General features: G+C 35.5%; 1 long non-coding RNA gene across 2 annotated transcripts in view; it reads right to left on the bottom strand.

Annotated features, from left to right (window-relative positions):
* Window positions 1–9,945: 9,945 nt before the first annotated feature.
* Window positions 9,946–15,507, bottom strand: part of LOC117678390 (uncharacterized) — a 76,180-nt gene continuing 70,618 nt past the window's right edge. For both annotated transcript variants that reach the window (XR_004595021.3, XR_004595022.3), the window contains 2 exons: window positions 15,127–15,396; window positions 9,946–10,849 (listed from right to left, as the gene is read on the bottom strand). This is a non-coding gene — a long non-coding RNA (uncharacterized LOC117678390). The remainder of the gene's footprint in view (window positions 10,850–15,126; window positions 15,397–15,507) is intronic.

Here is a 15,507-nt window from a genome sequence, read left to right as displayed (position 1 = left end):
ATCTTGTCTTTTCCATTTTTTCCACTCTTTAGAAGTATTTTTTTAATAATCACACTTTTAACTTGCCCATGCTTGATGTTACTCAACTGTAAAATACCCATATATTTGTAGACTTAGCTTTTGATGGCTTGCCATTTGCTATTTTAATTCCATTACTGTTCATGATTTTACCACAATTTATTGCTACTGTAGCATATTTCTCTAGACCAAATTCCACTGCTATATTTATGTTAAAAATTCTTATGGTATTTCCCAATGACTGGATTTCAGTTTCTGATTTTTATAACATTCAAAGCAGTGGTGGGTTTCAAAATTGTTTACTACTGGGTCTGTGGGTGTGGCTTGATGGGTGTGGCTTGGTGGGCATGGCAGGGGAAGGATACTGTAATATCTCCATTCCCTCCCCAATCCAAGGGAAGGTTACTGCAAAATCCCCATTTCCTCCTGATCAGCTGGGACTCAGGAAGCAGAGAATAGATGGGGGTGGGGCCAGTCAGAATTTTTACTACCAGTTCTCTGACCTACTCAAAATTTCCGCTACCGGTTCTCCAGAACTGGTCCGAAGCTGCTGAAACCCACCTCTGATTCAAAGCAAATGTTTACAAGCCCATATTTTTCCCAACCACAAATTCTGCCTTCCACTGCTTTGTTGTTTTTTCTATAAACATTCTAACGTTTTACTGACACCAATTGTTTCCAAACATTTGATAATCTAACTATGTGTTAATGAATCTAAACTATTTTATAAAATGGTTTCACCTTTTGCAGTTTTCTAAATCCATTTTATCAATCAGAAGTTGATCTTTTATTTATTTATTTATTTATTTTTTATTAGTCATAATTTAATGCCGCCCACTCTCCGAGGACTCTGGGTGGCTTACACCAAAGACAGTATACTAAATAGCCTATTGCCCCCAAGAATCTGGGTTCTCATTTTACCCACCTCGGAAGGATGGAAGACTGAGTCAACTTTGAGCCGGTGAGATTTGATCTGCTGATCTGCTGAACTAGCAGTCAGCTGAAGTAGCTGCAGTATTGCACTCTAACCACTGTGCCACCTCGGCTCTTTGTACCTGTTTTTTTCTTTTATTTCTAAATTTAGTTCTAGTGGATGTTATTTTCTTCTAAATAAACTTGAATGTTGTCTGTTTTTATGCCTCTGAGTAATTTAAAGATTGTAGGCAAGCATGTTATTGGTCTATAGTTTCCTGATGTTGTCGCTTTCACTGGGTCTTTTTGAATCAAGTAAATTTTTCTAGGCATTAAATCATTCATTGATATTCCTTTATACAATATTTCATTAAGTTGTTTGCCTATAAACTGGATGTAAGCTAGTCAGATATTTGAGCTGTGCAATTGGTTGTTTCCAGGAAATATTCATTTTTTAATCTTTTTCATTTGATTTTATCCATTTCTGCTGTTATTTTTAGTTCTTCCAACTGATTCCCCCCCCCCAAATACATCTTCAAATCTTTTATTCACCCAGCATTTTTATGATAGTCTTTTGAATTTCTCATAGATTTTTCCTTTTTGTTTGGTACTCCATTTTTAGAATTTCTATTGCTATTTATACTTTAGTAGACTTGCCTTTGATCTGATTGAAATAGCTGATTTTACTTAAATTTGATAATCAATGCCTTATAACATTCAATTTTTCTTTCTATTGCTGTTATTTGTTGCTTTATGATTTACAAAGCTTTCTCAATTTTTATAGTGCTAAACCAATATTAATTTGGCTTGCCTTGATCCTTACATTCTTCAATTTCTGATCTTTCATGTTCTTTAAATTACTCACATCTGATCTTCATCTCTTTATCTTGGCCTTTAGTTTGATCTTCCACTTTGGGATTGAATATGATTTTATTTTTTGTTTCCTAATTTTGATGCCAATTCTTCTGTAACTGCCACTGATTTCATATAGACAAGCCAATATGTCTTTCCAATGTTTGGTGTTATTCTTGCAAGCATCTTATTTTCTTTCATTACGGGGGCAAGGTCTTTTCGGGGCACTGCTCTCAATTTTGCCATTCTTTGTTTTTCTACTGTTAATTCTGCACATGCCATAATTTTCTGTTTTAATATTTCTTGAATGGATCAGTTCATAGGTTGTTTCAGTGCTTTCCTGTACTGCTTCTTTTGTTATTACTTCTTCTAAATTATCATTTCTATAGTTCATATCAGCTTTTTCCTTTTTATTTGCAATTGGTTTTATCGGAGTTTCTTCTACTATTGTGTTTGCACATTTTTTCTGAATCTCTTCCAGTTCTGCATTCCTGAATATTTTATTTCTGGTAATGGATCTCCTTTGAACTGCTAATCACTGTCCAGTCATATCTGATTCTGGATAAATGTTTTTACAATGTGCAAGCATTCACTTTAGGAATCCCCACAATATTGGTTCATATTATAACAGCAGGCCATAATGGTGCAATTTTCAAACACAATATTCTTTTGTCTTGTCTGTGGTTGTTATACTTGCAGTTATCCCACGTATATATCATAATTAAGCTTCAGAATTGAAAATATATTTATTTCTCATAATTATGGATTATTTTTTGCCTGAAGAAGAAAAGAAGAAAGGAAGTACCACTTGTTTCCCTGCCAGTTCTGTTTTTTTTCCTATATATGAAAAGGAGTTTTGCATGAATAATTTTTATGTTCCATAAAAGAACTGGAAGAGCCAGTGTCTAAGAGTTAACCAGTGATACATGCTTTGCTAAAGAGTTGGCAGCTTTAGACTGTTCTCCATAGCAATGGTAATGTAGTGATTTTGAATATTCCTTAGTAATTCAGATGATAGAATTTGGCCTTTGGTTCCCAAACACTCTTTATGCTTTGCACATACCAGAACATTTAAATGGGAAGCATTGTAGGTTTTGTTTACTGCCAAAGATTGCTTTATTCAAATCTCATGTGTGGAATTAACAAGAGGTAACACTCCTTCAGAACACAGCTTGTTGAAAGCATACTGTGTTGGAGACATGGTTCCTCAATTCCAAGACCACCCGAATCCTCTCCTGAAATATGAATATGAAATATAGGTCTTTCAAAAGACCTTACAAAGTGTTTTGTTGGGATTTTGGAGGATCTTAAGCTGGAATTTTAGCCAGGATTTTAAGCATTTCAACTAACAGACTTTTAATGATGCAGGAAAACACCCGAGATTTTAACTTTTTACATACACACACCCGTGAAAACTTGAGAAGACACACACACGCGCACACACACACACACACACACACACACACATTCATAGATTTTCACGGGTACAGGTATGCAAGTCTTGGCGTATTCGGCTCTTTTCCCATGTAAGATTGAGAGTATCTTGGCGACGTTTCAACGAGGTCCCACTCGTCATCTTCAGGCTGGTGTTTTCCTCTTTTATGCTTTCCTCGCAGAAGCACAATCAGGATTTTTTTTCCTATGTTGAAAGATGTTAAATGGCCATGGTGGGATGAAATCTCTATTCATCGCTTTCAGGCCTGTCAGACATTTTATGTTGTTTCTTCTGAGACTTATGGGAGACTGGGATAGCACTATTTCGGCCTTCTTGGACCTCTTCAGCCAGACACACCCATATTTTATGACTCCTCCCTGTAGAGGTCAAATATTTATTTCTTTTAATTCATAGGTATAAATGTGTGATATTTTTGCAATCAGGGTTTTTTTTTTTCCATATATATATATGGAATTACAAGATAGATTTGTGAAGTAGGAATAGTTTCAGCCATACCACAAGAAACAACAATAATGCCAATAAAAGCAATAGCTGCACCTGCAGGAAACACAGCAACCTGAGGTGGAAAAAAATGAGAGATGGTTCCTTGAAAAAGGGGATGGGTGGGACTCACAATGAGGCCATTAAATATGGCAAAGCAACTTCTTATTTCCAATACATTATTGATATCAATGGCTACAGAAAATTTCTAATCTGTACTTAAGCCTCAATTATCCAACAAGGTACTTAAATAAGCAGAATGTTACACTTAAAGCATGCGATAAACCCCATTTGTTATTATTTGCTTTAAAAAATGCCATTGACAGTACCTATAATAGAACTTTGAACTATCCATTAGTTTGTATGCGTTTTTTAAAAAGTTGATTATGTTTTCCTGTTCAGAGAAGAATGTATAGGTGTTCTCACAAGCAGCACAACCAGAAGCTCTATGATATTTTATAGTCATTTGTGAAAAGTATGGTACAGTTATTCATTTAAATCTGACTATGAAGTATCTTCATCTGCTGATCTGGATTTTCTACTTTCTTGGCTGACTCAGCAAGATGTTCAATCCTACATATTGACAGCTATCTTTGTCTTCAAAGAAAGCTGAGCTCATATTTTAAAGCTATCTCAGCTTCATTTAAGCTCCCTAAATACAGCTCACAATTCATTTATAGCAAGCAGTTCATCTTCCAAAAGGAGAAGAAAAAAATGATCTCAGTTCTAAATATCTGGTTACCCAGCTTCATATTTGAGGATGGCCTTTTCTCGGTATACATGTTTTTCCCAAATGAAATAATTTTTTAAAATAAAGCTAACTTATAATAAAGCAAAAATAAAGCTAACATAAGACTTGCTTCTTAACACCATTTGAAATGCCAGAATTATAACTGGGTCCACACAGTCACTTCTTAAACATAACTGGACTTAACCTACTACTTCCTGCTTAACAAATATTGAATGCATAATCTTAATCCACCAAATTGTTTCCTTAGTTATGCAAAAAAGAGGAAGTACCTTACATTTCATGTTATGCACTACTGCTAATGTTATGTGGATAAAAAGATTAACTGGCTCTTTCCAGGTTAATTAGGGTTAATTATATTTTGTAGAAATTTCTGTCTTGTAATATATGCCTATCAATGTAGAAATGATTCTCTAAATTTCTTTATCTGTTTTCTGTAGTTCACATCTCTTTCTCTCCTGCTTGAATTTCAATTACATTTACATAGTTTGTTTTGGACTTTGAATATTTGGAGATATAATTATTCCAAAGAAATGTATTTGGTAGGACCTTAAGAAACTGTGAAAGGGTAATTTAATTTCATAGGTTTTTATTGCAATAAGATGGAGTGTTGATATATAAGATTGAAATCCCAGCTCAACCAAAACAAAAAGCAAAAACAAAACCAACCCACAACCAACCCATACAATCCTCTCAGTCTAAGGATATTTGATCATCTTGTACTTTAATGTATTACCCTCATAAATAGATATTACTGATTAGAGAAGGCTATGTTAGCTCTACTTGTCAAAATTTGAACTTCTTTCTATTCCATGATAAGGTAAGTAGTTTGTAGACTTACATTTTATCCAGTAAATTTTCTTGAGACTTATATGCAGGGGTCGTATTCACTTACCTTTGCTACCAGTTTGCAAATGGGAATGTGCGCAAGCGGTCCCTTCGCTCGCACATGCCACCTCCGTGCATGTGCAGGAACTTCTGCACGTGCGGAAAGCATCAAAAACGGGATGTGATGACATCTGGGTGGGTGGACGGAGCCTTCTGCAGCTGCCGCTACCGGTTTGCCTGAACCGGATAGAACCAGCTGAATAGCATCATTGCTTATATGTAAAGGAGAGGAGATAGAGAGGATTATCTGAGGTATACATGCTAATGTGTAGAAGATGTAAGAGTCAAGAAGTAGATACAAGACCATAGGTATTTCCCAGACTTCTTATATCCTATCAGATCAATAGCATATGGAAGGCAGAATGCAATATTATAGTATAAATGGCCTGGACTAGGGGTGGGTTCTACTTACCTTTACTACTGGTTCACAATGGGATCGCACACATGTGCTCGCTTTGCTCGCGCATGCTCCTTGCTTCTGCATGTGCAGATCACTTCTGATGATGTCAGGGTCAGTGGGCAGAGCCTCCCACCAGTTTTACTACCAGTTCTATAGAACCAGTCCAAACCAGGGGCAACCCACCACTGGCCTGGACCTGTGATAATATTTTCTTGAATTACTAATTATTGCAGCCCCTCAATGATCAATTCTCCTTCATACTGTATAACAAAAAACAAGTTTCTTACACAAAGACTGTCTCTTTCTTTAAAGCACTATTCCATATCACTGCTTATACTGAATTGTTCAAAAAGTTGCTACAAGCTGACAACTACATTTTAAACTTTAAATATCACATTTATTTTGCATCTCAGGCCTGGCCTTTGTAACTTCCCAAAACCCATTTGCCTCTTGCATATTTTAATTTGTTTTTACAGAATCATATTGAACAGGATGTGATGTGTTGTGACTTCTTTTGACTAAATTGCTTGCTGTTTTAAGCATCTACAGCATTTTGCCACTAGAGCAGCTGCATTTCAGCACTGGGTGAAGTCATTCTTGAATATTCATTAGCAAATATATTCTAAACTATTCCTCCACCCCCATATCTTCCAAAATGGAAAAAAATGATTTCTGTTGCAGCGGTGCCCTTCATTTATTTGCTATGTCTTAGTTTATACATATTAGTTTATACATATTAAAATAGAATTTATAAGAACTTTGGCTTTTAAGAATCTGGTATCTCCAAAGTAGCTAGGTTAAGAATCTGGTAATCTCTGTATCTGGTACAGTTCCAAGGAGTTTGCTTGTGTTCCTAATTAGTTATAACTTGTTATGCCACTAAAATTCATACAAATTATAATTAATTTTAATTGTATTCGATGGAAACAAGTCAAGCTTCAAGCCATAGCTATAGTTAAGGGAAAAACCTAGAGGACTGGTTTGCCTATCATAATTAGCCTTGGTTTATTTAATCAACATTAACTGAACAAACCCTGGGTTACAATAGTAAGCTAAGACATAAGCCAAGCTTTTATAGTACAGTTCAGAAATTGGGTCAAACAATAATTAAATAATACAGACACATTATGGTTTAATATTTGGTGTGAACCCAAGCCATGGATTAAGGGAGGATGACATATTGCACTATGATTCATCTGTGGAGAAGTTACCTCATACAAGAGAAAAAAATCTCAGTTCCTGTTCAGTTATATTTTATCCCGAGTTCCTTCTATGACTGGGTGCTTATTATGCTTCAAGTGCCAACTCCAAAACTGGAAATTGAATATGTGTTCAGCAGGACCTTCTACAAGTTGAATACTTTAAAAGTTCACCCCACAGGGGGAAATTGGGACTATTATTGGCAGTATTATTGATTTTCAAATAAGGACTTGATGTTCCCATTGTACAATCAGTTGAGAGTGGTGAAATTCTGCATTAAAGATAAAATCTTTGGCTTCTCTAAAAACAGAATATTTCTGTCCAGCATTAGCTTTAATATGGTGCAGTGAATCAAACTTACACTAACTGTGTTTAATTGGCAATTTTACCAGAGTAAAAGGAATTTGTATGTATGTGTATTTGTGTAACTTTTCTCTATTGCTAAGTCATCTTCTGTTTACATTGTTCAGGGAGCAAGATATATAACATGAATAAATAAGAATCAACAATATCTTTATTTTTCTGTAAAATCTCTGGACAATGACATTAGCATAATTATTGACAATAAGATTTGCAAGAGAAGCTGGAAGCATGAAAAAGTTTATTTCTTTTACTTATTTCCCTGTATAAAAGTCATATAGTTGATAGATAGATGATATATAGTTGATAGATAGATCATAGATAGATAGATAGATATTCAATGTGTCATAGTATTTAATATAGGTTTACAGTTAAAGGTAGTTCTTATAATAGAAATTGTTCTATTTTTTCACAATTACACCTTATCTATGGAATGTTTGACAATAGTACAAAAAGATAGACCTTCCATTATCAAAGTAATCAATTAAAATGTTTTCATATCCTGAATGGTTAATTGTTCCTATGAATTTATTTCTATTAATAATCTCAGCAATGAAAAAATAATTTTATTCTTTCATTTTAAATGTGATTATAAACTTTGAAAGATATAAAAAAGTTATAAGTTGTTATCAGATCCATTTGACTGATTAACTTTGAGTGAATAGTTGCCCTCAACAACCATAGGTTTTTTGAGGTGAAAAAGATTAGAATGTAGTTTGTTCAAGAGAGAATGGAATAGAAATATCTGCTAGAGTAGAATACTAAATATTTCGTATAAAGTGAATGTAAATGCCATTAAAATATGCAAAGTCCCAAGTTTGATTAAATTAGAATCCCAGAGGAAGAAATAATATTATAGGTACATTGATTAGCCAAGTGTCTCTTGGAACTCCTTCATCTCAAGCATTCTATAAAAATGACAAATAGTTGAAATTGCTAGAAATCTACCATATTCAGAAATGCACACTTCAGCTGTTACTGTACATGTGATAGCTAAATAATGTATAGCAAATAAGTAGGTATACAGTATTTACCTTAAAGGAATCCTGTTTTTTTGTGCAATTTATTTTCAAATGGGAAGCTGAGAATATGACATGATAGAACATCTTCAATCTTTCTTTTACACAGAGTAGATAATTATTTTAGACTCTTCTTTCTCTCAAGAAAATGCTTTGTTAAATTTTAAACCTTTTCTCCACTGTGCTTTTCTTTCTCCACTTTAATTTCTTAACAATATTGTAGAATAGATATTATTTATTTATAAATGCATAAGCCACCCAACTCATAGAGACTCTAGGTCAGTGATGGCGAACCTTTTTGGCATGAGTGCCCAAACTGGAATGCACATGCCTGAGCGCCAGAAACCTGAAGACCAGCTGGCTGGTGCATGGATGCCTGTTTTTTGGCCGTTTTTGGGCATTTTTCAGCCTGCTTTCAGGCTGCTTTTCGGGCCATTTTCAGGCAGGTTTTTTGAATAAAAAATGGGCTGGAAAATGGCCTGGAAACAGCCTGAAAATGGCCTAATATAATCCAAAAATGGCCTGAAAAATGGCCAAAAATGGCCAAAAAACAGGTATCCATGGACCAGCCAGCTGGTCTTCAGGTTTCTGGCGCTCAGCTGGCCAGCACACATGTGCGCATCGGAAACCAAAAGAGCAGCTGGCGATGGTGTGCATGCCCACAGAGAGGGCTCTGCGTCCCAACTCTGGCACATGTGCCATAAGTTCGCCATCACGGCTCTAGGTGGAATACTCAGGGCAACACAATCAACAAAAGGTGATAATTAACCTGGAAATTAACATGCCAACATTGATAAATTCTCACAGTGGATATACTTCCTAACCATGCACTGGGAAAAAAAATCCAGATCTTCAAGTCTATTTAAAAGGTGGCAAGATCAAGGTCACTTTAATTTCTAGAGCATGGCTGTCAAACTCGCAGTCCGCAGGCCGAATGCATCACATGCTGGCCACACCCACACCTGGTTTAGCAAAGGGGGGGTAGTCACAATATGTCACGTGATGATGTGAGTTTGACACCCCTATTCTAGAGGGATACTATTACAGAGGGCAGGCACTGAGGCAGAGAAGGCATGGTTTCTAGGTTCTGTCAAAAGACACTATTTTACTTATTATACATGGGTATGTTGCAGGGCTGAAATGCTCCCGGTTCAGACCGGATCGCCCAATCCAGTAGCGATGGCGGTGGAAAACCGGTAGCAAAAATCCATGCCCCCCCGCCCAGCTGAGCTGCGCGATCATCAGAGGCTTTTTTTTTTTTTTAGTTTTAAAAGCATTTTTTCTTTGGTTGAAAAAATGCTTTTAAAAATAAAAAATAAGCCTCTGATGATCGCGCTGCTCAGCTGGGATTGTCAGAGCCTTTTAAAAGCATTTTTTCTACAACCTCTTCGGCCAAAAAGTTGTAGAAAAAATGCTTATAAAAGGCTCTGATGATCCCAGCTGAGTTGCCTGATTGTCAGAGGGTTTTTTTTCTTTTAAAAGCAAAAAAAAAAAATGCTTTTAAAAGAAAACAAAACCCTCTGACAATCAGGCAACTCATCTGGGATCATCAGAGCCTTTTAAAAGCATTTTTTTTTACAACCTCTTCGGCCAAAGAGGTTGTAGAAAAAATGCTTTTAAAAGTAAAAAAAAAAAAAGTTGGCCACACCCACCCAGTCACATTACCCCCCAAGCCACGCCCACAGAACCAATATTTATTTATTTATTTTATTATTTATTAATTTAATTTATATACCGCCCTTCTCCCAGAAGGGACTCAGGGCGGTGAACAGCCAAAATTAAAAAAACATACAAATACAAAAGTTAAGATAATTAAAAAGAATTAAATCACTAGCTTCCAATTTAAAACCCCCAAATCCATAAAATTTAAAATCCCAATTTAAAAACCATTTAGGCTAGGCCGGCTTGATGGAATAAAAACGTCTTCGGGGCTTTACGTAACAAATTTTACATTTCACCACTGGTATGTTGTCAGATCTTATCAGATGAACTTGACTAAGAAAGACCATCCTTCAGGTAGACAGGCCTGTTGCCATGAAGGATTTTATCAACTATAACCAATAAGCTGAATTGTTTATTAATAACTAGTGCTGCTGTTATTGTTAATGATGTTACACAAGTGTATCGAGATGCATTCATAATTTGTTGCATCACTATATTCTGGATCAGCTGTAGTGTCTGCATGGTCTTCAATGCCAATCTGTGACACAGTGTATCTAAAAGCTGTTAAGACTAAAAGCAGCTAGCCCACTATCCCCTTACCCTTCATGGCTGTTGCCACATTTAAAACCTAGGTGGGCACATTTCCAAAAAGGGACTGCACCTTGGGTTGAATAAAGGAGGAGTAGCCAGTTCAAAGTTATGTAGTGCCATGCATATTTCTTTGGGAATATGACTCTAGATCTTCTTTCTTCTTATCTGACATTGCTCACAACAGCATGAGTTTTAGAAACTATTAGAATGAAATCTGTTCTGTCCTTCAAATAGCACAGGCAGAGAGGCGAGAAGGAGCACAGCTGCAAATAAAGAAAATAAGCTCTATTTAAAAAGCCAAGGAAATTATATTCAGTGATTTCTGATGATGCATCTACTTATTTATATCACACATTTTCATTGTTTATTATTTGGTGGAAGACTTATTTCCATACTCTTGTACAATAATTATTTTATGTTTTTGTTTCAACCTGAATAGTATGGTAAAAGATTAAACTTGGTACTTCTACTAACATTATGCCTGTTTCTAAAACACTCAAGGAATTTGTATATTCAGATGACTTGGTGGTCCATGTAAAATTTTAATTTTCTGTCTTGTCCATTTAAGAGACTTCATATAATTTTCTATAGTACAAGTTCCACATTGCTTTGCCAACTGATCAGTATAATCTTGGAGAATGAATAGGGAAACGTTTGGGGAACTTCAAACTGAAAAACATTTGGGGAACTTCAAACTTTCTTCTTGAGGGAGGAAAAAGATTCTTCAAAACTATAGTGGGAAATATTCTTGCTTTAGAAAGCCATAAATGCCATTGTTCTACCAGGTACCTTTGTCCTTCCTTATCTCAGACTATTTGCATGCCTTTTAACAACCATGCCTTTTAACAACTATTTCAAAGCATTTCTTCAGAAATTGTCTCCCTGTAAAGCAAAACCTTGACTTATTGTGCTGGAAATAGGCTATAATACCCAAGTTTCTCTTGATTTTTTTTTTAAATAACTCAGTAATTCAATGAGTAGTCAAGAAAAAAGTGTTTATCTCATAACTGTCTTCCAGCTAAATACCTGTCAGAACAAATAACTAAATACAATATAAATATTCTTAATAGGGGGGATAGTGACAAGAGCTCTTGACCTTTGGATGCAACAGTAGAGTCTCGAAAGCCTTATCTGAAAGTGATCTTTTTAACCAGAATAGAATAGAATAGAATAGAATAGAATAGAATAGAATAGAATAGAATAGAATAGAATAGAATAGAATTCTTTATTGGCCAAGTGTGATTGGACACACAAGGAATTTGTCTTGCTGCATACGGTCTCGGAGTACATAAAAGAAAATATATCCTCTATTAATCATATCTGTGCCTTTGTGTGTAAAGTAGTGGTAAATGTTTAAATATTTGGGAAGTGATTTTGTAAGAAGAAAAAAGAAATGCATGGCTGAACTCTAGTCAAGCTAGCCAGTAAGTTTATGGGGGCTTTGTTTTGTTTTGGCAGGCTGGGGACAGTATTATTCCTGAAAGCAACTCTTCAAATTCAGATCCTCTCCACTTCATTTAGGGAGAAGGAATCATTTTAAAGACTGTCTTTTAGAAAATCAAAACAATCAACACATCATACCGTGTTTTCCCGAAAATAAGACCGTCTTATATTTTTTTGAACCCTGAAATAAGTGCTTGGCCTTATTGCCATGCGCTCAAAAGCCTGATTGGGCTTATTATCAGAGGATGTCTTATTTTGGGGGAAACAGAAATAAGAAGCCACTTATTTACCCTAACACCATCACCATGAAAGAATTAATACTATCTTCCTAACATTGCATCATATGCGTTTGTTATTGGTTATGATTCCGTTATTGAAAGCACAAGTTGATCTTTTTTGCACTGGTGTGTAATGGAATTGCATGAAACATCAACCAAATTATATTTAAGTGCTTTCTAAATTGGTGTTATTAAAGTTTCAGAAACTTTTTTTTCTATGGAATAATTTCCATGAACCACAGTCAGATCATTAAGCTAACATTTGCAGGTGAACCCTGCACATAGATATGAACCAGAACTGGGGAAAAACTGCTTTTAGTCATACCAGTTTATTCATGCTACATAACTGAGTGAAATATTTCATTTTTAGTTCAATTGGTAACTCAATGCATAAACTGCCACAGCTTACTTTATTTATATTAATTTACTTCATATATTTTGAATGCTATGTTCGATGTATACTGTTATCTTATGATTATATCCTTTGTTGTTTGTATGACACTGAGAGTTTATACACTGGAAACAAACTCCTTGTATGTCCAATTACACTTGGACACTAAAGAATTTTCTATTCTATTCTATTCTATTCTATTCTATTCTATCCTATCCTATCCTATCCTATCCTATCCTATCCTATCCTATCCTATCCTATCCTATCCTAGTAAGGAAGGAATAATATCACTACCAGATGCCATCTTAAGGACATCTGTGTTTTTTGACTATAATCCTCAGAAGCTTCCGTTAGATTAGCGAGTTGAAAATATATGCTGATAGCTGTGCTTGAGCAATAACTTGAATGTCACAGAATTCTCATTCCTGGTACAGTAAATATAAAATATGAGTTACTTAATTAAGCTGTCTGTTGTCTTAATCTATTTTCATTTACTGATTGACACTCTATACCTATACATTATATTTATTCAGACATTAAAATGCATATTATTATTTATATTAATAAAATTTAATATTGTTTAGCCTGTTTTAGGTTGTGGCCCTAGAATATTCATTTATCCCATTTTGTTTCAACCAAATCCTTATCTGATTCCAGAATCAGAACTCCATTTTTTTGTGACAAATAGGGCCAGAATCAGTGGTAGGTTTCAATTTTGTTTACTACTGGTCCTGTGGCCATGGCTTGGTGGGCATGGTGTGGCTTGGTGGCTGTGGCTTGATGGGCATGGCAGGGGAAGGATACTATAAAATCTCCATTCCCACCCCACTCCAGGGGAAGGATACTGTAAAATCTCCATTCTGTCCACAATCCAGGGGAAGGTTACTGCAAAACCCCGATTTCCTCCCGATCAGCTAGAACTTAGGAGTCAAAGAATAGATGGGGCTGGGGCCAGTCATAATTTTTACTACCGGTTCTCTGAACTACTCAAAATTTCTGCTACCGGTTCTCCAGAACTGGTCAGAACCTGCTGAAACCCACCTCTGGCCAGAATGTGGTGCCAGCTTCATGAGCAATGGAAGTCCTCATAAACGTTTCAAGAATTTCTCTCATTTAAAAGGCTGTCTTAAATTTCCCAATCTAGCCTACTTATTTGATTCATGATTCATCATGATATTTTCTTCAGGCAGAAAAATATCTGGGATTAGTTTTCACCACATAAATTACTTTCAAATATTAGTGTGTACATACCACAGTGAGTATCTTAAGTTTCATCACAATGTAAACGCTGCAGGTTATATAGTGGAACATCAAAATTTGAACTTATTTATACTAAGTCTTTATTATTGCTTTTCTGCTCTATGGCAATACACTCTTTCCTATCATAAATGACCTATGAAGCTGATAAATTCTAAAGCTGCACGAAGGATTAAACTGATTTATCATTAGTGGTAACATTTATTTTAACATTATATAAAGTACAAAGATTTTTTACAAATAAAAATTTATGCAGGAATTGTTGTTGTTGCTGTTGTTGTTGTGTGTGTGTGTGTGTGTGTGCACGCGTGTGTGTGTGCATGTTTTTAAAGAAAGGAACAGTTATGGCTTCCTCTTACTGATTACTATCTTCTTTCTTTTCTTTCTTTAGGAAGAGGTGGAACATTTGTTGTTAAAACTGACCTATTTTTCTTGCCTTTCTCCTTGTTTTACATCAAAAGGTATTCGTAATACCATCTGTCTGACTGCCTTGAAATTTTGTATGATTACTCCAGTTAGTGAATTGTTGCATTTTCACCTTTATGACAGGGAGGGCCTAGATATTTATCAGAACTGAACACTGCACAAAATAGACTAATACAAACAACTAACATTAAGATACTCTGAGTTTACACAATGTATAGGTGTCATTGGAGCTTTCTGTCTAGTTTGAAAATAAAGGCACAACACTGTTTCCACTTCCAACCCACTCAGCCACTTAGAAGCCAGCAATCCAATTGTCTTTATTGTTTCTATTTCTTTTTATCACCACACACTGAAGCTAAACTAAAAATAAATAAATTGGTTAACAAATACACACAATTGCATGGGAACATAGAACTGTAGAACTGCTAGATTGATGCAAGGACTCCATGTTCAATTTTCCTAAGAATCCAGTGATTTATAGGTTACATCTCCCCACTCCCAGAACAAGCCTACTAATATTTACAAGATGGTGAATAAAAAGTATTAGATTGAAATCCTTATTTCCAATTAATTGTTACCAGGGCTGTTAGAGAGTTTTGCTGTAAAGAAAAGAAAATCTCTCTATCAACTACTTTGAGTTCCAGCCAAGTAAGTTCCACTAGCAAAAGTCTGCTGGCTTTGTGGCCACAAATGTCTAAATCACAGCAAACTGAAAAGTCATGGGATAAATTTTGCTTATTCTTACATGTTTCAGCAACTGGGTTTTCTGTATAGAATCAACCTGCCTCTTTTCTTCTGGATGTTGAAGATGTCTGCCAGATGGTTTGTAGAGACTTGGGAATCAAATTAGCAGAAAGTGTGAAGTGATTTGACTGTGAGCTCAGTTCAGGTTTCTCCCCACCAAAACTCCCCAGATGCAACAGTTTTATTCCAGTCTTGCCTAACTGAAGCTAAAGTTAGGAAATTGTGCCATCATATGCTCTCCAGCTGGTTGTTTGGTTTCCTGAATGTGCATCTGAAAAGAAAACAAATAGACAAATGGTATAGACTTCATTCTAGCTTTCATAATGAGAAGCCAATCAAAAGCTGAGCTTTTCAAAAGAAGCGATTTGTTGCAGCAAACTTC

This window comes from Pantherophis guttatus, chromosome 6, assembly GCF_059756535.1.
Source record: "Pantherophis guttatus breed Tessera chromosome 6, ASM5975653v1, whole genome shotgun sequence".
NCBI lineage: Eukaryota > Metazoa > Chordata > Lepidosauria > Squamata > Colubridae > Pantherophis > Pantherophis guttatus.
The sequence above is the reverse complement of the archived record's forward strand: the minus strand, read 5'-3'. Positions and strand labels throughout refer to the sequence as shown.